General features: G+C 41.5%; 1 protein-coding gene across 6 annotated transcripts in view; it reads right to left on the bottom strand.

The window, feature by feature from the left end:
* lrrc4ca (leucine rich repeat containing 4C-a) overlaps positions 1-22,832 on the bottom strand; it is a 179,962-nt gene that overhangs the window by 15,443 nt on the left and 141,687 nt on the right. For all 6 annotated transcript variants that reach the window (XM_084365066.1, XM_084365064.1, XM_084365065.1 and 3 more), the window contains one exon: positions 7,230-7,303. The gene's annotated coding sequence lies outside the window, so the exon portion shown is untranslated. The remainder of the gene's footprint in view (positions 1-7,229; positions 7,304-22,832) is intronic.

Below are 22,832 nucleotides of genomic sequence, written 5' to 3'. Positions count from 1 at the left end.
GGAAACGTATACAATGAAGCTGGAGAGCAAAAGGGGGAAGAAAAAAAAAAGCCATTAGAAGAGCAAGACGCAAGCTCATCTAATGAGCTGTTGTAGCGTCAGCCACGAGTAAGCATTCTGTCTCAGCTAGTCTGCAGAGGAAAGAGTTTGCTACACATATTTAACAATAACGTCACCTCACAGTTCCCTTCTTGTTCTTAAAGAGAAGAAACCGCCTTCGGAAATAGGTTTTAAGCAGCATGTGACAACAGGACTAAGATTAAAAGATCATTTATGGGGCATTCGGCCTTCATTTTCTGTCTTTATAACAATGTAGAATAGAACAGAATAAAGATGTCCAATCATCCCCGAGCCGGGACTGTTGCAGTCATGTATTTTAACCACACGGCCCCTGCATGCCTCCAAGCAGCCTGAATTTTAATTATCCTCTTACTCAGGCGATAAGCTTCTTCCACTGACTGGTGTGTTTATCCAATTTTTATTTATTGGACTGTGTTAATTTGAAAACCTTAAATGAACTTGTTTTGTTTTTAAAGGTTGAAAACACAAATCCATAACTCATTTGAAGACAAATGGGAGCAGGGATCCATTTGGCCATAAATTAGGAACTAAACTTTTGCTTAATTCTCAAACTGAAAATATTTCGACCTGCAAATAGCCGGGTCAGTGGCCCTACGCTTCTGAGTTTGACACTGTAGGTACCCCTCGAGCATCACTCCTTGAAGAGCTCCTCTAGTGCTGTCGTAAAAACAGCAAGAAAAGTCTGAGTCGGATGGGGTCGTTGAATGGGTCATACACTGGACTTTCCTTCTGGAGACCAGAGTTTGTGTCTTGTTTGTGACCACGAGTCATGAGTGATTTGTTTTAAAGTTAAACTAAATGAATGTGCATTAACGACACAAGTAGAAGTAGTTTTGCTGCGTAAACCTAATCAAGTAGTTTTGAGTGCGACTGTTTAACAATATTAGTAACAATCCAAAAGTCAAAATATGACATAATACATAAATTGTTTGTCAGCAAGCTTTATTTAGAAAGTCTAACCTGACGTTGCATATGAATCATTTTTGCTAACTTGATCGCAAAGCCCGACACCATAGGGAGGTAGGTAGAGCATCAAAGTTCAAAACTTAAGGCCGGTGACCAAGCTGCCGTCTTTGACATGATGGAAGTGAGAACGTGTTGGCAGCACAATATGAAAGTGTCAGTATTACAGCCACACATACAGCAGGAAGGCTGTAATTAGTGTGCTACCTCTTGAAACACTAATACAATATATATTTGTATTTGCCTTGTCTGAATAATGCACAATCTTGTCCAGAGAATCTAACATGAATGAAAAAGACTGAGACTGAAAGTGCTTCATTTTTTCCATCTTTCTGGGTTAAGTTTAGGTTGTGAGTAACAACCTTTTGTCACCTCAAACCTGTCAGGTTTAAAAAAACGTTCAGTGTCTCCTTGTTTACGGTGACGCATCCTCTTCTATTTTTGAATGGGGCCATTGTTAGTGATGATGCTTCGCCTGTGAGTCAACGTTGGAGCATCTGCTAGAGAGAGGGATGTGTCACCGGAGCATGATGAGGGCGGTGCATCACTACTACAGGGCATCGCATTTGCTATTCAGGTGCAGGCCGGCTCTACGCAGAGAAAAGAGCAATTGGCCTCCACCTCAGTCAGAGGATGAGCCCCGGAGAGACACATTTTCCTGATAAATGAGCCGCGGTAATTTCAATTGGCCTCTTCGGACAGGAGCGCCTGACCAGGAGCTTTTTTATGGCCGCCGGACTTGAAAACACATGCGGGGATACATACAGGGATGTGCACGAGCTGAAGCACGCCAAATACAGAATATTAAATGCAAACGTCCACATATTTCCACACACACAGAAAGTATCCACACAGTGTAGCCATTGTCTAAGCTAGAAATGACCTTATGACGTCTAAATAAAATAATTCTTATTTTACTCCTCTAATCCTTCCTTCACAATATTTTGGTTCCCCACAGAAGGTGTGTGTCATCGTGGCATTTATTCCGTGGTTTGTGCTTTTAGCATGTGCAAAATCTCACAAGCTGCGTATGTGACAGACTCCTTGTTTCACAGTGAGCAGTGTGTTGGCGGTGGGGGCTCGTGGGTGACGAGAGGTATTGATAAAATCATTCTTCACCCTGTGAACATTTTCACAGAGAGGCTGTGGGCAGAAAATGGCTGCTAACTGTTCTTCAAGGATGTAGGATGACGGAGTCCGTGATACCGCTGTCACATAGGTGTCTGGCTAGAGGTCAGGGTTGGCATGCATCACTTTGAGTCTGACCGAGCCGTGCAGAGGTCATTCCAAGGCTGCGAACCCGGACATCCAGGCAGCACGGTGACTCCCTGTGATTGGGTTTTGGGCTTGAGAGGACATGTGAGATAGGAGGGAGCGCAGCGATGACATCTCTGGGAGAACCAGAGGCTGTTGTGTCAGATAATATAATAAAATTTGAAAGTCTGTCACGATGGAATGTGTGGAATAATTCCTCAGGCATTGAGTTTAATTCTTGTACATTTACAACCCTTTTGGACTGCTGCAATCCACCAGGAGCCCTAATGACTGATTAACAAAATCAATAGGTGTTTGTGGTTTTAATGGTATAAAGGCAGAGCAGAATTATACCACTGCAGTGAGCCAGTGAGTTAAAAGAGCAGAACTGGATGTCTGGACAAACACTTTGTTCTCCTTCTCTGAACATATGACTGATTTTAACATCTGCTCGGTGTTGACACCTTCAAGGACACACGCCTGTAATGTCTCCCTGACTGATGTGTCAGTATACCTGCGTAACATCAGTTGGACTGAAGGTCGGCTTGACAGAAAGGCTCTGCTGTTGAGTAAGAAAAGCAATGAGCAAAACCAAATGACAAATAAAATGTGTGGGATGCATCTTGTAATGGGAACAATGAGATCGGGGGGACCTCTGGTGGTTTGAAAGCACGTCATTACAATAAAGAGAGGTTTACAACACATAGAGGTGACTCCATCAACTTCATCATCCATCTTGATTAACTGGAATATAAATGGATGCTTGAGGGTGGAAGTAATTCATTAATTAATATTAGAAGTGTTAAAGGTGCACTGTGTAGTTTTGGGGAAGTCATTTTAATCAGGGGAGGAAGATCTTCGTTGACTTTCAATGATTTTTTTCTGCCTAAACGAAATAAACAAACTCTCTTCTCTCTCTCCAACTGACCTTAAAGGACAACACAGAGTCATACTTATATATGTGGCGGACCCTGCCACCTTTCTAGCTTCAAACAGTGTTCTGAGGACCTTATTTTCCTCTGAGAACAGCTTGTTTATTCAGTTATTCAAATATTTCTGAGATTGTATTTCACTGGTAAATATTACAATGCTGATTTTGAATTTCTTCTCCATAACTACACAATGCCTCTGCAAGTAAGACATGATACATGATTCTAAGCTTTGGCATTTGGGGCTTGGACTTCTGTGACTTGAGGGTGTATGTGTGTGTTTCTGTGTGTGTGTGTGTGTCACTGAAAATGTCAATAAATAGATTGTGTGCCTAATCAGAAGAGTTTAGAAAGCTTTACTTTCTATTTGTTTCTTCCAGCACGGGATTTGTATAAAGATTGCAGCCAACAGTGAACAGTTAAGAGCCCTTCTTTGCTCAGATTGCTGGATCTAATTTATTTTGTTCTAGTCGACAACACTGGCAACATTTTTATTTTATTTTTTATAAAAAATACATATAGGCTTAATGTTGGACTGAAAAGCAGAATATTAATGGAAAACAAAAATTACAAAATATTTCCAGTCATACTACTTTGATTATTATTTTGACCTCTATCTACCGCCTATCGTTGTTTTAAAGCAACATTATGTAGAAATTGACATTTTAGTGCAACAGCACTGTCGTAAATACAAATTCCAGAGCTGTAACAATGTGTCAGAGGTAATGTAGGTGCTAACTACAAACAAAACTCATTACATCATAACAAGTGATGGGGGGCTGAGACAGAGACACCATTCACCCTAATATAAGATACCGTACCATCAAAATGATTTTAAAGCTGATATTTTAAGGTAAAAAAAAAAAGTTTTAGATAGGGTAAGTATTTTCACACATTCTGCCACAAAAAAAAAGATAAAAAAGAAATAACATCACAATAGTATTCAGTATATTCACTGTATATGAATGAAAAGATAAAGTAATCCTATGGATGAGGTTGGTCACTGTTTCTTATCAGGCGCCTGTTTCCCCACTACTTCTTATTCATGCACACACGCTATCGCGGCTCGGAGATGCTCACAATCACATTTCAAAGGCAAATTCACAGAAGTAACAGTGAGAAGGGAGAGTGATGCTCATTTCACCTCACAACAAGCCAAGATTAAAGCAAAGAAGAGTGGAGCTCAGAATCAGAAAACACAGAGGGCCTCTGTGAGGAGGCGTACTGACAACTTATGACAATAGCCCTGTAATCAAGTAGGACTAATTGTTTCTTTTATTTCTTTTTTCCAATAACACATCACCACATGTGAATACACGCACTTGGGAACATGTATGTCACCAGCTGTTTTTTCTGAAACGTGTTGCCAGAGGAAAATGATACATTCTTAGAGGAAAACAAAACATGTGAATCGATTCCTTTGCAAAAAATTCGATAGTGTGTCTCAGAAGAAAGCCAATCTCCCGCCCCGCTGGGACGGGTATAAAGGGTGGATAAAATAAGAGAAATATCACATGAAAAGGAGCTTTGAACTAAGTGAATCACAAAGACAACTATTCATGTGAGTCATTTCAAATAAGTTGAATGCTACTTAGCTTTTAAAGAGCTCTGACAATCACCACTTTTATGTGTCAGTTTCCAAAAGGAAATGGGGGAGCTTGCAGAGTCTTAAAGAGGCTAGATAGTCAGCGCTTGATTTGCTCCTGCATTGGCTGTAAAATCTCCAGAACTGGTTTACTGTGGCAGGGATATCAGACCTCTAAAATTATGACAACATATGGCCAATGCAGACAAACGCCATCATCAGCCCAGAAGGGACAGAGGTTGCGAGTATAAGCTCCCTGACACTCTGACAGTAGTTCACACCAAAAGTGGAGCAGACGTGTAGTGGAAGTTACATGCATGAGTTGCAGCAGGGATGTTCACACCAGAGGCGTATTTCTGTGTGCAGTCCAGCAGCCCTCTCGCCTGACACAAAGGTGAAATGTCTGGTGAAAATAGACTTCCTACAGTGTGAGCAGAGGTACCAGCACAGAAGAAACGCTGCTGAGAGTCATAGAGTTCCTCTTATTTTTCCACTTCAGTGATTGAATATCTTACTTTATTTCCACTTTCACCACAGACCTTCTCATGCGTCCAAGCAGCAAGGTAATCTCTCATTAAGTGGTGTGCTCTGATTGGGTAAAGCCCACAGTTTATAGACCTATGAATCTTCATCTTTGTCAATTTCTTACATATTTAATATTTCAGCTACAGAGCTGATGTTCGTTTGGGATTTTATGATGCAAAAGCAAGGAAAAAAGGGAATCACATTTCTTTCTTTTTTTTTTTATAAAATATGTGCCATATTTTTAGGGACCATTGCACTCAGCATGCCAAAACTATAGCTGGAGGTTTATGGGCTGTATGCACATCTCCACTCGACATGTAGGTGATAGATCTGCTGCATACTGTAACCCAAATACATGAGCGCAAACACATACAATTGATGCAGTTGCTTATTTTTCCTTATTTACAGTATTTTTGTATGTATGAAATAGTCAAAAAAGTGCTTATTTTCCACATTTAAGCCTCAGAAAACTGATAAAAACTATAGATTGCCGGATTTGAAATTTCATTGGCTACATGACGCATCAATCATCCAGTGGCTGGCATGTAGGTGGCTCAGGAGAGAGGGGAGGGAACAGAGAGTGGGTCTCCTGCTTATGCAATCACTCTCTGGCTGTTGCAGGCTCCGGGGCGGGCATACATTATACGCTTCTATCTGGGTGGTCTTACTTGGTCGTTTGTTGATTGTACTTGCCTGACGTGGTTGTATCTTGAAATGGTTTGCAAGAATCAAATCATAAGAATCTAAGCTTTGTAATGATGCATGGCACGAGTCCTCGTTGTATACGTACATTGCCTAGCTGTCACACAAATGACCTGGCAGCTAATTAGTGTGAAAGCTGAGTCGTTCATCTATCGTTGACTGATAGTTGTTGTTCCTTCAGCCAGATGTACTGACAGCTTTGAAAAGCCAAAGGATGCTGAAAATACACCAAGAATACCATTTCCACTTGTTAATCACGATTATGGTTTTGCGATGGCATGGTTAGCCATCTAGTGGGAGCCATTGTGTTCAATGATTGCTCTGCATGATCATAAAACAGCCAAAGAGGGTGAGGCTATTTTCAAGGACCAGTAGCACCCTATGGTGCAAATATTGTTTTCCTCATAATCTCCTCCTGTTCCACAATGATTATTCCCCCAGACAAGCTGCTAAACACTCTCAGCAGATCTACAAATTATTCAGTCTTTATGGACTGAAAAAAAAGAAGAAAAAGAAAAATCAATAATACAGACTTGTGTTCCTGAAAGAACAAGAAACATCCCATTATAGCATTGTGTTTGAGAATAGTCCAATTACTCATTGACAACATCCCTGAATGTAAGGCACATAGCGTAATGTGGAAGTAGTCAATGGCTCAGTCATGAAATAGCTAAAGTAAACAGGAAAAAGGAAAGTAAACTGTGCACCGGTCATTCATTTAGCTGTTCATTTCCTTCCTCCACAAAATCCCTCTCATGATCACAGGAGGCTGGAGGCTAATCCCAGCAAACACGGGGCAGACGACAGAGAAACACCCAGGTGATTTATAGTTTCCAATCCACCAGAATTAGACACCTTTGGACTGTGCTGTGTTCCCTCACTTTAAGAAGTGCACCAGCAGTAGTTTGCTGAGATAATAAGGATGATTTATTTTGGCTGAAAAGGTCCATTCTCAGGGAAAACACTGAGTGAAAAAAGCCTGGGAATACCCACACTGGAAATACTAACTTTTTTCTCTGCAGCTCTTTCTAAAATGGCTGAAAACAGTTTGATCAAAGCTGTGAGTTATGTTTTAACTCATGTTACATAATTATGGTTTAGATTTAGACACGAAAACCAAAGCACAAAACGTGTCTTTTCTCTGAAAGGATCAACTCTTCGCTTCTGGTTCTGTCTCAGTCTGTTCTTACCTGCCAGTTCAATCACAGATCCAAGGGGTTCTTGTCATCCTCATGTTAACGTCCAATCCACCATAAAGCTGTCCCTGAAAACACAAGAGGCAAACTGTGAGAATACTCTAAAACAGATAACACATTTACACTGAAGCAGTTTGTGTCCACTCCGTTCCGTGTTCTCCGTGGAATACAGCCCATGAATAATGCACTGTTTCGGGAATATTATGATGTATCTACTCAAAAAAAAAGCTATTTTTTGAACCCCCAGGATATCTAATTCAAAATTCTCTTTACTGTTTCTAAATAATCATTGAGTCATCTTGTTAGTTTTCCTTTCAATCCACTTCCTCAGCACTCTCTGCTGATGCCGATATTTTAGTGCCTCTGAGAACCTCTATCTAACAAGCAGGGCTCTACTGTATGTTACTGTACTGTACGTCAGAAGAGCTCATTCCCCAGGGACGAAGGGACAGTCAAAGCCATAAAGCCTCACAAACACACACAGCCTGCAGACACACAGACACACACACAGCTTGCACACACACACCGACACATACACACCACATAGAGGACAGACCCCGCTGAATAAATTATGGGGGACAAAAGCAAACGGAGATAAAGCTCTCCATCTCACCCGCTATCCATTAGTGCAGTGCAGGAACTGTGAGTGCAAATAAGTGTGTGTTTGATCCACGGGAACATTATTGTGTGGGCCTATCGTGACCTCAACCTTTGTTTTGAGATAAGGGTTTTGCCGACGGCGTCTCATTTATGCAGCATTGCCATTGGGTACGGTTTTCACATTACAGTTGCATTATACCCAAATGACCGGCAGCTAATGGCTGTAAAAACACTGCAAACATATCTTGACCTGCCTAATGAGCTCCTGATGGCAAAACAGAACAAAATAGAATAGGATTTAATAGAAAAAGGCTGAAAACTAGCGAGTGTTTCTTCTGAATTTGCAGGGGTGGAATGGAATATTTCTGCAAGGGGTGTTTTTTTTGTGTGCAAGAAAATGATCAAGCCAGTCAGAAGTCCTAAAAGGCAAAACTAGATCAAGCCACACTTCTTGATTTGATAAGGCAGCTTTGTTCCAGTCTTCATCTTTGATCCAACAAATGAAAATTCAAGGGATATGGTTATGCAAGGCCTGCCTGATCAAAAACAGCTATATGAAATCAGTCCAATTATATCATTCTAGCATCAACATCTCCAGCCTGTTTATTGCACCAAGCCTGAACCCTGTTTTTTTCCTTTTGTCGATAGGGTTGGGCATCAAATTTCGATACTCTTATGGCACCAACCGAATTGCCTCGATACTATCGAGTAATTTGTAAAAGCTGCATGCGCTGGTTCTTTGTATAATTGCACAGACTTTCTGCACTTGTCTTGTATTCATGTTGTCGCTATGTATAAAGCACATTGTGTTACATTGATTTGTATGAAATGTGCTATAGAAATAAAGTTTGATTGATTGATTGATTGATTGCAAAATGTCTTGTCAATCAATACCAAGTTTCAATACCTGAGGAGTGAATCTTCTTAGCGTCAGTGAGCCAATAATCATGCAACATCGAATAGTGTTGGTGACTGGTTGTCCCCACAGACGGGGCTCACCATGTGCATGTCTAATGTAATCTTTTGTAAAAACAGTTTTCTCAAAACTTGTATAGAAGTCAAGGTAATGGTACCGGTACTGGTATAGAAATGTTTTAAGTGATACGCAGCCCAACTTGACAATGTAATCTTCAAAATGTTTCTTTTTTGAAAAAGGTTTAATAATGTCCTAAACAGCTGGCAAACCTAATTTTACCTCCAATGTGGAGGTTATGTTTTGGTTTGTATCTTTGTTTGTCAGCAAGATAACCAAAAAACTACTGGCCTGATGTTCATTAAAGTTGTTGGAATGGTGAAGTACGGGCCAAGGAAGAATCGGATCTGAATCACAGGGCCAATAAACAAATACATTTTCACTTATGTTAACATTGAGAGATAAGGCAAGTAGCCCTAGCGGTAGAGATATGCTGAATCCTTATTACAGTCCACATTCAAAGGTCTTCATAGAGACAGCAGTCACAGTGGACGAACTGGTTGTAACAGCGCCTTTCTCTCAAAATAAGGTGTGGCAATGGAAACTTGAATACACAATATCATCATGTAACTACTTAGACTCTTTCAACATCCCAATGTAGATTGTCTGCAACAAACTCCATCAGAGATATAAACAACTAACTTCTAACTTCACACTATAATGATGATAAATTAGCTTGCACCTGCATTTGCATATCATAGAGGAGTAGACTATTGGCCTTGGCAGAGGTCTGCGCTCTCTCTCTCTCTCTCTCTCTCTAGTTTGCAAATATTTGGGGAAAGTAGTGCATTTGCTGGGGGATATTTTGTTAGGAATGATGCTGGTTGACGTGATGTGGCACACAATAACTACAGTTTATGAAGCTCTAGCTTTAGGTTCAGCTACTATACATACATAGGAATATAATTTTACAATGACAGTTGGTAAGGTAACATATTCACAAATTGACCTGGTGATACAGTGGTACATATCGTAGAATGGAATGAAGTGCAGCACAGCACTTTGAGGAAAAACTATGCAATGTTTTCTGGCTGAAACTTCACTAAGAATGACAAATTATCCCCACGGATAGCGATGATGAATATGGGCTTTGCCGTTGTAATCATTATCATTGTTGTTATTATCAACAACATCAATATTGTACCACACACACACACATACAAGCTAACAAAAAAACACCCCCTGGCTTTCCTCCTTCTTTGACAAAACACTGCATCATTCCAATTTTTTATTTTTTTTTCTCGAATCATGTCTCGACTCAGCGTTTCAGAATGTGTCGAAAAAGATGTATGTTCTCGCTAATTAAAAAGAACTATACTCAAGCATGCAAACAGCCTGGTCTGGTGGAGACAGCTGCTGCTTCAATGGTGATTGGGTCCTTCTAGGATAAGGGAAGAGATTAAAGGGTAACTCCACACACTTTAGACTTTAAAGTGTGTTTACAGGTCTTGAGGAGTGCTATTGCTTATATACTGAAAAAATAGTTTAAAGCCTTTTGTGGCTCCAGAGAAAGCTGCATGTAATCTAATAAATTACCTCCAGTGATGTCACTCAGTAGCTAAGTTGCATTGTGGGTAATGTAGACGGCAGGTTTTGAAAAGGAAGAGGAAGGCACAGCATTATCTCTGGATCTGCTGTATCGATTTTGATAATTTGTTTTTAAACTGTACATGATGAGTCCAACAGTGTTATAGGACTACAATGCGACTACATTACCCACAACTTAGCCACTGAGTGGTGCTGGAGGCAATTTATCAGATTACATGCAGCTTCCTCTGGAGCCACAAAAGGCTTTATAAAACAATTTTCTACATATGCACTACTACTCCTCAAGACCTGTAAACACACTTTGATGTGTAAAATTGGTGGAGTTGCCCTTTCAACAATGTATGACTTGCTTCTTTACAGCCTTTCTAAGCACATATATGCGTTGTTTTTCATTTAACAGCGGTAGAGTGCAGCACTCACAGCTCTGAATAAGTACAGTCATACCTTTAAGAACTGCATTTATCCCCACCATGTTAAACTCAAATATCACTCTCTCTTAAAAATGTCATTATACCAAGCTTTTAAGAAAAATATTCACCCAAAATATTTTGTGCTGCACCACACAACTGAATACATACAACTTCCATGAGCAACCTAATGCAGATGGGCAGCTGTTTGGTCCCCAGATGATTCAGATCATGATGGACTCATGCTGCCACTTTAAAGTCTGATTTACAAAGATTAAACATCACATTGTAGTTGAAATCAATCAATCATAGCACCTATGTTGCAGCAATAACATTTCCAGAAACATTTTATCACCGCTCTTTATTTTGCATGGCGCCATTTATCATCTCATCACATCTTCAACATCAGTCAGTCCAATAAAGTTTTATCTTCAGGTCTGCAGGACATCAAAAGATCTACTCAGCCATTTCTCGTCTCTCTCTTTATCTCCCATGAACTCACAGAGATAAAGTCCCTCTCTGAAAGAGTAGTAGTCCAACAAATCAAGACTAATGTCGGTGCCTTCTGCTCCAGATCGCAGCATATTTTGACCCGCGGGTCACACTACATCACCCGCTGGAAATGACCAGAGATGCATGTCAGGCTGAATCAATTGGCTGCACAGCCACTCGTTCAATTAAGATCTTGGGTGGGGGCGGTCAGTGTGGTTTGCAGTGTGGTGAGTACGGGCTCCCAAAGGAGCAGTAAGTGCTGAAATCAGCTCAGCTGCGGCTGCCATTTGTCATTATCTAATGGTTAATCCATCTGTGTCTGGTAGAGGGTCCTCGCCGGCCAAATTGCTAAGTGACCAGACAGTAAGGAAAAGGAAAAGAAGGATAGAAGGATAGATAGAAGGATAGATACATAGATATCAGTCAAATATTAGAATTTTGTTATCTTAAAATATACATGTTTGCTGTAGCGTAGCTCTAGTTCAACACAATTTCCTGGTAAAGGCAGAGAGATCGTATCAAGAAGTTTAAAAGATCCATGAAATCTCTAAGGTTTGCTTTGACATGATGCACATGCACACAGAAATTCCCGAGCCATATTTTCTATTTAAAAAAAAGTCGAAGGAAGACGATGGCGACGAGATAAAACAAATTAATAGACTTTAAAGTAGGCATTAAGATGGAATACAATTATCTGGAACAAAGAATGAAATTTTGTAATTCTCTCAATTACATGATCTGTGACTTAATTAAATTAAAAAGCGGCTAAATCAGTACTTTAATATGATTTTAATTAATACACGTCTCAGCTATGTACACCATTTGTCAGCAGACAATATGAGAGCTTACAGGCTTTTCAGGCATATTCTGTTTATCTCTGTGCACTTGTATGTGTGTGTGTGTGTGTGTGTTTGTACAGGAATGCTTGTGTCTGCACTGTATAATGAATTCACTGTCAATAATTCCTGCCACTGACAACCAGACTTTTTCTTGAATTGCAGACAAATGTGCCACGATAATGTGCCGTTTAGCCAAAGTGATTCAGAAGCAGTGGGCATTGTTGCCAGATTTTATTTTTTTTTATTTAATTGGCAGACTGTCACAGGATGGGGTCTATTTATTTTCATAGGAATGCTCCACGTACTGCTTGTCAGACTGACACAAAACATGGCTATCTAGTCCAATGGAATTGAAATGGCTGTAGGGCTGACGGATCGCAGCAAAAACATGATAGAAAACAGACCGTTACATGTAGTGTGCACAACATATTACCACTGCCATGTGTTTGTTGTCAACGTATGATTTAAAGGAATGATTTTGCAGACCGCGGCTAGCACCACAGTGTAAAACACTGCTGCACCGAAGGGATGCCGCAGAGAAACTCATTGCAGAGTGGAATTAGTGCAATCAGGGGAGATATGGAATTAATATGTCTGATTAAGTGCCTGACTGAATTAGCATTTGGAGTCCAAAGAGAGTTCAAGCAGAAGGGGGAGGGATGAGATATGTTCTGTGGAGAGGGAGAAAGGCTGACAGATTGGACTGTAGAGGAAAATAAAGTAACAAAGATGAGAAGGGGGGAGGAAAGGTAGAATGATATGAACGTTGCTTTAGCTCCTAGCTTCATTCAGGTCAGTCTTCTCTCTTTGATCAATTAATTTTGACAAGGAAATGTACTTCTACTCATCTGCCTGTGGAATGGATTCATAGTCACCCTCCTGTCTTATGTTTTCACCAATACACACAGCAGCTGTCAGTTGTTTGAGACGGGAGAGGTAATTGGTTTGGCCCCATCAAAAGTGCCGGAGCCTTCCAAAGACATTGTGACCTGTTTTCATGACGACGCTGTCATTAGTGATGAGAGAACTACACCGAGATGCACGCACGAAGAAGAAGATGACAGTAGAGACGATAAAGGATGACACAAAGGGGGGAAATAGTCAGAGGGAGGCGGACACAATACCAACACTCGAAATGCACGGAGGGAAACTTCAGGCAAAAGGTGGTTTGAGGAGAAGCAGGGAAGATGAAAGACACATACTGCATGGTTAGCCCCAGAGAGAGAGAGGGGGGAGTAAATTACCAATATGAAATCTCTCCCTTGGAAATGTCTGACGCTCATATGAAAGGCTGGTGAAAAAAAAAAGCCTCTGAAGAAAAATGCATTAGAGCAGATGCCATGCTACCACGGGGTGATACAGGAGACGCACCACACGAAGCCAAAAAGCACATATGGATGATAAAACAACCTGGAGTTGTACAATAGGAACCGCATGACTCTCAATTATTGTTAATTAATAAGCGTAAAAGAAATATGAGACATGATCACGAGTGTGAGGTGGGGCTGAGAAATGAAACCTTGGAGTGAGAGAAATGAGAAAAAAGGCTGTTATTTAAAAATCTTTTGGTGAACGATGTGAGAGACACATGGAGGGAGCAAAAAGAGGAGTGGAGAATGCAGTGGATCTTCTTTCATTATCAATAATTTCCTGGTGTGATGGACATCATGGTGAGTCACTGGGTGTGTCTGTCTCCAGGAAAAAGATGAGAGCAGTAGCTGAAGTGGTTAGCATGCGGCACCATCAAAGGAACATGGCAAACTGACAAATTGGCGCGATATTCTCTAATTTTTCCCTTCTGTTCTTTCTTCAGATTTTACTCATTTGGATTTTTCCTCCCGGAATTAAATAGCATGCTGCAATTTGTGCCCCATTTGATGCAGGAACTGACTTCTTCGTACAGTCACATTAAGCTGTTTTATGATGAAACGCCTGTATCTAACTATGCCATAAAACCAACTCTGAAAATCTGGATCATTAAGTGTTTAGGCAGTAAGTGCGTGCAGACTAAACGGCATTAAATATTTAATAGTTTGTTTTGTCAGCACAGGCATTGTTACTCTAGTTTGATGTTTCCGCTGTTATTGACAGTACCTGCAGATGGTCGGGTTGGTTGGTCGACCAGGACCAATATGCTGTCAACCTCTGGCTACACTGTTGTGACATTTAATCTTAAAAGAGCCCTATTATGCTCTAACAGTTTTTTTTTTCCTTTCCTTCGGTGTGTTATGTAGTCTGCACCAACAGGAGCTCCTCTCTCTTTTGTGACCTCTTGACATCGCACTGCGTCACCGTGTGATACATTTGCATAATTCATGCTTAAATTCAGGGTAGAAGTGAAGCTAAACTGAAGATAAAAACAGGACGGAGCCGACCGGAGACGCAGTGAAAGGGGCTCGCTCAGGCGTGTGTGAGCAGACCAATCAGAGCAGACTGGGTATTCGGGGGGGGGGGGGGGGGGGGCGCCTTAAAGAGAGCATTTCACACATACAGTGCTTTTAAATGGGAAAACTGATGCAATTTTCTTGAGTGTTAAAGCATGTAAACCTATCAGCAACCCAAAATAAAATTATGAACCTGAAAATGAGCATAATATGTCTGCTAGCATTAATATCAGGCTGGTTTCCATGATGAATCACTTTAGACACTTGTTCAGTTTGTATCTGATGCTACAATCCAATTAAGTTTTTAACTTTGGACACAAGAAAAAAACAAAAAAAAAAACAAATTAACTTATCATAATGCAGTCTGTTTTGGATATTTATGGTCCACAGAGCATGAATCCTGTTCTCAGGTCTCCTTTGTGTAATGTCATAGCGACAGCCTGAATTATCAAGAGCTTAAATGACTGATGTTTCCTGCTGTTTAGGCAACTTGTACACAGGGACTATTAAATCCTCGAAGGCAGATTGCAACAACATTTGCTTTGCATATTCATTCTCCCCAGAGGATGGACGTTTCTGACTTCAGTGACCCCTTGACCTTTCCTCTGGGGTCAGCCATTGCAAATAAGAAATCTCATAATCAGTGAAGCATATTACAGTTAATTTAGCTAAATGTATTCCGAGGAGATAAACCTATTTGATTTTAAAGACCCCATGACCTTTTACAGTACCCTCAGGAAAACCTTTCCAACACATTACATTTTTTTTTTTGTTCATCAAATCATGAAATGTAATACTTAATAAAGCATGATGTAATGAGCATTACATTCTCCAGAGATGGCTGCAGGGCTTGAGACTGTAATGTTTGTTTTTTTTAAGTGTGCATGGGTTTGTTCATTTGTGTCTACACCGTCGTCTATACAGTTTATATGCATGACCGAGTGTACATGAACAAAATCCATTCCACCATTTTGCTTGTAAAAATCTGACCTTTCACATTTCCACAGCCTCAAATGGCAGAAGCCAGTAAACAAGCCAGTTTAACAACCTCTTAGTGCATGCATGTCTGTTTCCACATACCGAGACGATTCTTCACGCATCTTCCTGAAAATCCGCGTGGACACATTTCATTGTGATGTGCAAAGGCACACAAAAGACATGTCAACAGGCTACAGCTATGAACCGCGCGAGAGAGGGAGCGTGCAGGAGTGGAGCTACACATCCCCTGTTGGGCTCAACGCTAGTGATCCTAAGCGGATTTACAGTGCGATATCAGCACTAAGCAGAGCGTTCATTACAGGTATCAGGAGCTGAAGTAGATAGTGGAGTTAAGAGAGGAAATGCTGACATGCTACCAGAGAACGGAGGTAAAATGAAGGCCAGATTATAATGCTGAACATTATCAAGCTAAACACAGGCAGTAGAAGATAGAGGAAGCGAGAGGAAGACAGCGCAGTGGAAAAGAGGGAGATGGTTGTACTGGATGTCCACACAGGTCCTAATGTCAACCAAAGCATGATGATGTAAAATTATTATTCAGAGATATATAATGAAGTATTTATATTGACAGGTACAAAGTAGACAAATCAAAGCAAGACATACACGACAGACATCCTTTCCTCTACTCAGATTTTTGCATGAAAGCCCAGGGAGAAGCATCAGATAGCAGGGAGCACTCGTCATGCACAATCGGCCATGAGGCTCCCTCTTGACGAGGCCATCAGACTTACAGCGCTTTCCAGAACAATCTCGCTCCACACTAGCCTTTTGCTTCAGTGCCTGGCAGCACCAGCTGCTACGCTCTGCCAGCCGTGCTTGCACAGGGAGCACATGCTCCATTGTGGAAGAGATAAGTAAATGTTACTTATTCCATGTACAAAGGCAGTATTGTACTATGTACTTTGACACAGGCTGATAGCCAAGGCTTGAAACATACAGCTCTCGGAGGGCTGAGGTAGACTGATGCTTCTAGTAGTTCATTCTGTAAGTTATTATGAAGCAGCATGTGGTTGAGTGGAGAGGAGCAAGAACAGAAAGATGATGCAGGGCAAGTGTTGAGTCTCAATTTGGTCACTTTTTTGGCAAAAATCAGAAGGTATGTTTGGGTTGATGAATACACTACTTTTGAGGAGTAAATACTGAATGCACAGTGTCATGGCTGTCAGAAACTGGCGCCAGAATTTGTATAGATCGGTTCTCTATAGACCTTTGCCTTTACTATGCTATTTGGTCTGCTACTGGGCTGGATTATTTCCGGAAAGACGAAGGATGAATTCAGGTGAAATGGTAGTGCGTCTTCCATTGCACAATCAAAACAGGGAGAGGCATTATTTTACCTGGTCTCTATCTCCAGGTTAGAGTGGAACAACTGTAATATCTGTGTTCACTCTACACTGCAAAAGAACAACAGCTCCGGCGATGGAAGAGGCACAGAAAGCAAAGAGGGAGAGGGAGCATTCACTCAATGGAGAGTGCAGATGTGTCAAAGTCAGTTCCCCCGTCAATATGCATTTCCCCTTACCACCAGGACACGAGATAGTTCAAAACCAGCATTCTTTTTACTAGATCAGTTAAGTAACAACACCTGCCTACTTATTAATACAACTGGGTGTTATACCCTTTGATAGCCCTGAGATCAGGGTGTCTAGGTTAAGGAGTTTTTTCTTTGCTTTGGACAGTAGCCAGGCTGCTTGCAGTAGCCATGAAGCTAAGGCTTCTTTGCAACAGCGGCACCAACAACAGTAATACCACAGAGAAGCACAAGTAGAAAGGAAAGTCGAAAAGTTGTCCATCTTCGCTTTTAGATATTACAAACTATCACTCGGCTGTGTAATTTGAAATTATTTCTGACATATATACAATAGATTACAGTTTTCCTTACGCAACGAGAACATGCTGTGGTCATGTACATCTACAGTACATATCGATAGAATGTACATGTGACAGTGTGTGAAAAAAGATTAAGTTAAAGAGGGGAGACTTAGCGATAACTATGTGGAAAGTGAACACTGCTCTTGGGGAAGCTCTGTTTCTCTCTCGGAGGAGGGGGAGGCCGTCTGAAGAGGTTATTTATTTTTCATCTGGAGATAGAAACTGAAGAGCGGTGGGGAGAGCCCCAGTGGAATTACTGACTGGAGATGGGGCTCCTGGGGCTACTGTCTCTCTCTTCTCTCTCTTTCTCCCACTCCCGCTCACTTTCCATCTCCCACCTTTCTGATCTTCACCAGAGAGCTGCCACTGTCTCTCTGGGAGAAGGGGGAAGAGGAGAAAAAAAAGAGAGGAGCTGCTCATTCTCGATGCCATCTTTGCCTGCCTCACAGTCAAACTCTATTCATCCCACACTCCCGTGGTCTGCAGAGCTCTGCTCGGCTTTGCTCAGCTGTAACTGCATCAAGCAAAGCTGAGCCGAGTTGTTCTTCAGGCTCCTCCCAGGCTTGTCTGTATCTACGTGGGAAGCATAGCTTCTTATCCCAGCCCTCCTCATTAACAGCATTCCCATCACACTCCAGAGTCATTAAAAGAGCCACTTGTCCTCCCCCATCCCCTCTGGTGTTTTCCTTTCATCATTCCATTCCTCTGTTCGGATGAACCAACGGTGTGAATGTCTTGGCTGACACCTAAACTCCACCAGGACCAGAGTGAATTATTGGGAGGCAGAGAAGTGGGGCCACATAAGCTTTGTAAGGCTGCCTCTCCATGGCCTGTTCCTGGCGTTCTTGTGTCATCATGGGAGCCCATGAAAGACTGCCTTTCTGCTCCCTATTTCTCTTAATGAACAAAGGTGTCGAAAGCATCCTTACTTTCAGGCCATTTGGGAGGTTCCCCACAGTGGCAAAAAGTCAAGATACTAAAAATAAGAGTGCTGCGGAAAGTATGCGAGGGAGCTCATACTTTCAGACTGATGTAAGGCAATCCCTTCCCCTTTCTTCCACCTGGGGAGGGATCCAGGCCTTGTGTCAGTGCAGGTTTTCAGCAGGCACATAATTAAGATGACATTGTTGCTACAGTACAGTAAAGTGCTCCTCAGCAGCAAAGCTCCTCTGTAAGAATCCTCACCTGGCGAGAGCGTGGTACCCCAGGAGTGCTATATCCGCATGACTTTCTTTCCTCTCTGCTACCTTTTTTTACATGGTAGGCAGGTTAATGGGCTGGTCTGAACAAAAGTCCAGCGCTGAATCTTGTCCCAGTATATCCCCGAGGATGAGGGATGATGAACCATCACATGCTTTTTACATGTCAGTGGAGCGAGAGAGAGAACGGATGTGTGACAAGGGCAACTAACAGAGGACCTGCTGCAAGAGTAGAGTAGTGTTTGTGCGAGGACACACTCTTCATTATTCCTCAAATAGAAACAAGCCCAGCCTCGGCTAATCTCCCTTACAATAGTAACACGTAAATGGACTGCGCTTTCGCTGCCTCTTAAAGCCACGAGCTTTACAATGGATGATAGATGTGAAAGAAATCAAATTTGCTACCTCCACACACACACACGAACACACACACACATGATAACCTCCTTATTTTCCCTCCTCTTCCCTTCGCCTGCCCCTCTCCTCGCCCTCCTCTATCTTCTTCCACTCCATCCCCCGCCTAGTTAACTTCATTGGTCGGAGAGGAGGAATGCTGAGGATGCAGGACTACGTAGAAACCAGCATCAATTAGATTCTAAAGTGCACTTTATTTTTTTGTCCCCTCCACGCCAAATTAAATTACTCAATAAATTTAAAAAAAAAGCGCAATGGAAAAGCAATGAACTTTAATTATTGAAGCAGAACCTCAGCACGGGTCATCGCTCACCACGCGCCAGATCGCTGTGCGCCCTCGTACTCGCGTGTCGTCTCGGGGGCCGGTTGCTTTTAAATCTGCTCGGAGACCCTAAATTTTACAAAGTCGGTGTCACTTTTAATGATGAAAAACATTTGGTGCAGCAAATCTAACACTCTGCCACAAACAGCCTCTAATGATTCACAACACGCATAAAATAAATCATACCTATTTAATAAAAAGTCACATTCTGACGCGAGTAATTATTTAACGATGAATGCGACAAAGAAAAAGCTAGTCCCACATGTACAAAGACTTTATTGTTGCTTTCCTCATCTCCTCTTGTGTTCGTTCTCTCACTTGGTTAGCACACGCGCTGTATGTAACAGACGAGATCAAACCGCTTTGATAATTCAGCTGAGAACACTAGAGACACAGTGGGAAACAAATTAAACATGATAACTAAGACTGTGCTTCCCCCCATGTGGATCCGATAGATGGGGTAACGCGTGTCTGAGAGCGAGCGAGGCCGACAGAGGAGAGAGAAAGTGTGAGACAGCAGCTGTGATTCCCCTCTATTTCTTTTCTGGGAGGACTGCCAGGTCAGATGGCATGGCACGACGTGACCTGTGTAAAATGTTACTGCCATTTGCCAGTGTTTTATCTTTCTATTTTAAGTGTGCAGTGTAAATTCTGACCCGTACTGAAAAATATGTGGAGGGTCTGAGCAGAATGCTAACAGCAACCTTTCATTTAAATCCACTCGTCTTTGCTGCTACAGTGAAGTGTCAATAGAGAGCAAAAAATAAAATGGCTGAAGGCTTTTCATGAGTGAAAAAGACTCTGTAACTCCCAAAGTCACAGAATAAAACCGAGGTTATTAGATTTTTATGCATTCTTTCACAAGGCATTTTGTTTTGTAACATCCCCGCTTCACTAAAAAAATATATGTTTTTTTTTTTCAAGAATTGCCATTCATTTCTGCTCCATTTATTTTGTTGCCTTCGGTATCGGAAGATTATCAGCACGGCAATGATGTCTGGGATTCTGGAATTAATCTAGATACTGCGTGATTAGAATTATTTGGCTTCATCAATACGGAGGGCTCGAGGATATCAAGGACATCAAGCAAAATAAGAGCGAAAAAATTGACGAGGGAGCGAGATGAGAGGATAAAGTAGGTCATCGCTCCAGTGTTACAGGTCAACAGATAAGCTTGCTTAAATAGCCTCGTTAACATGCAGCTTTCACAGGCATATATTTATTTTTCTTCTTATTAAGATCCAACACAGAACTTTATTTTTGGATTACTCCTGCAGGCTGCTAGAGGGGATAGACAGCAACGCCTTGTAATATAATACAGTTTAATACCAAAACACGACTAAATGATGCCAGGAATATTAGAGTATTGATTGAACTCCCACAGTCTCAAGAAAAAGAGAAAATCTAGTTGTATTTTAGTTTCAGGGGCGTTTGGTCGGACTGTTTTGGTACAATAACTGTTGATTCTAAAGGATTCTTGTTTACAGTGGTACCAGCAACAGAATGATGATATATGATATGAATTGTAAAATGTAATTTTCAAGTCAATTGAGTTTTTACGCAGCTGAAACACACAACCTCCAAGTGGTTCCAATAAGTATTGGTGGCTTGTTACAAAGACAACTGAATCCTTTTCCCAGATATTCATAGATCAACAATGGAGAAGGGCTTTGGTTCGAGAGCAGCGAACCTTGACTCAATCGCTGGCCATGGTATCTTTCGACCGTTCAACTTGACCAGCCTACCGCCCCCAGGGAGGAGAGCAGGGATAAGAGCCATGCTAATCCATCTTGAACGTAAGGCTGCTCCTGGCTAATGTCCAGCCGCAGGAAAATTAAATGGACGAATGGGACAGAGGCTGGCCAAGCAACGGAAAATCAGAGACTGTTGTTCCCACATGTTTACAGAGACCCATCTCCATTACAAGATCAAGCTGTCGGATCCAAGAGGAATAACCTAGTTGTGGTATCCTGCTAAGAAACTCAAGTGTCCTTGGCATTCTCTCCTCAACACTGTGGCGCTGATAAAAATATAACAAGTGTGCTTAAGAATCCAGAAGTTACCATTAAAAAAACACTTAAAGTGAGCTTACTTTTTCTGAACAGTGGTTGAACAGGCTATTAAGCGACAATGGTAAACGCTCAAAGGTAGTGAAGCAGCAACACAAAGACAGGTGAGTAATACAGTCAGGAAAGTGACTCAGTGATGTCTCTTACACACAGATTTCTATCTCAAGTTTGCCAAAATTAGTCACCATGAGTAACTGGTCATACCAGATTCAATTAAATACACAGACCTTGGGCGTACTGTATTGCAGTAGAAGTTAATTTTATCATAAATTTGCATAGTCTCACTTTAAACAGCCAGTTTGCTCAAAATTAAGTGATACTGTGATGATGTGTTGATAGACTTTGAAAGGTATATTTTGATTGGTTGTTACAGAAGATATACTGGGTAAGAAGAAGAGCTGAAATCCATTTTGGGCAAAAAAAATAATGGTACGATAATTAAATGCTTACAATTACTCCATCAACCACCCATAGACACTTAAGTGCAACACCCACCGCCACTGAACAACAAAACAGCCGCCCCTATTGCTTTCAGTGTAGAGCCCCAACACCGGCGATGGCTGGACGCGTGTCGGTGCTCGTTGACGGGCTTCCCCGCGGCAATTCACACCACTGTCCTATCAACAGACTTGCCACCCTTCTATTTCCTCCCAGTCTCTGATATGATAGTACAGCAGCAGCTCATTTTCTCTGCTCCTCTGGCATGGCATGTCTTCTCATCAGTCACATAACGTCTAATCACATCATGTTCATAGAAAACACGTCAAACAGATTACTTGTAGGGACTGTTTGTTGTGTATCAGGAGCGTGTGTGTGACTGTTGACTCGATTTTTTTAGGTATTCACATCAACTGTGAGAATGATCACCAAAACAGCTCATTATAAATGAGGGGACCTTATCTTGGACTTTAAACACTTTTAAATGAAAATGTCCAGAAAGCTCATCTTTTAGCACTGCTTTATTGCAAATACGTCCAAATTAAGTTCAATCTAAAGACAGACTTATCATTTCAGCGACTGCGTGATGCTGCAGGTGTTCAATAAACTCAAAGGAAAGAATCTGACATGAATCCAGCTGTCGACAACAAACAGAAAACCAGTCCTGGGTGCATTCACACGTGAACTACATTATTGTTGGATTCAGACAATAATATGTCACATTTCAGACGTGCCTGAGTCATATTGATAGTGATGAACATTTGAGAAGATAAAGTTTTAGATGCAAAACTACAAAATAGTATAAGAAGCAAAATACATGAGTTGTTCTGCCATGTTGGAGCTAACCTGACTGCATTGTTATGACATATGTAATATTACTAATTGCAACTGCAGCACTACACTTCCTGTAGGTGCTAGGGGCGTCATATGACGCTCCGCTGCGCTGTGGAGCCGGTGGGAGTTGCACTTTAGTTGTCCTCGGAAAAAACATGTTGCTATCGGAGCTCATAGTGACTAAAGGGATGATTTCAACTAGCAGGA

Source organism: Pagrus pagrus (genome assembly GCF_965226575.1).
Source record: "Pagrus pagrus genome assembly, chromosome: 10".
NCBI lineage: Eukaryota > Metazoa > Chordata > Actinopteri > Spariformes > Sparidae > Pagrus > Pagrus pagrus.
The sequence above is the reverse complement of the archived record's forward strand: the minus strand, read 5'-3'. Positions and strand labels throughout refer to the sequence as shown.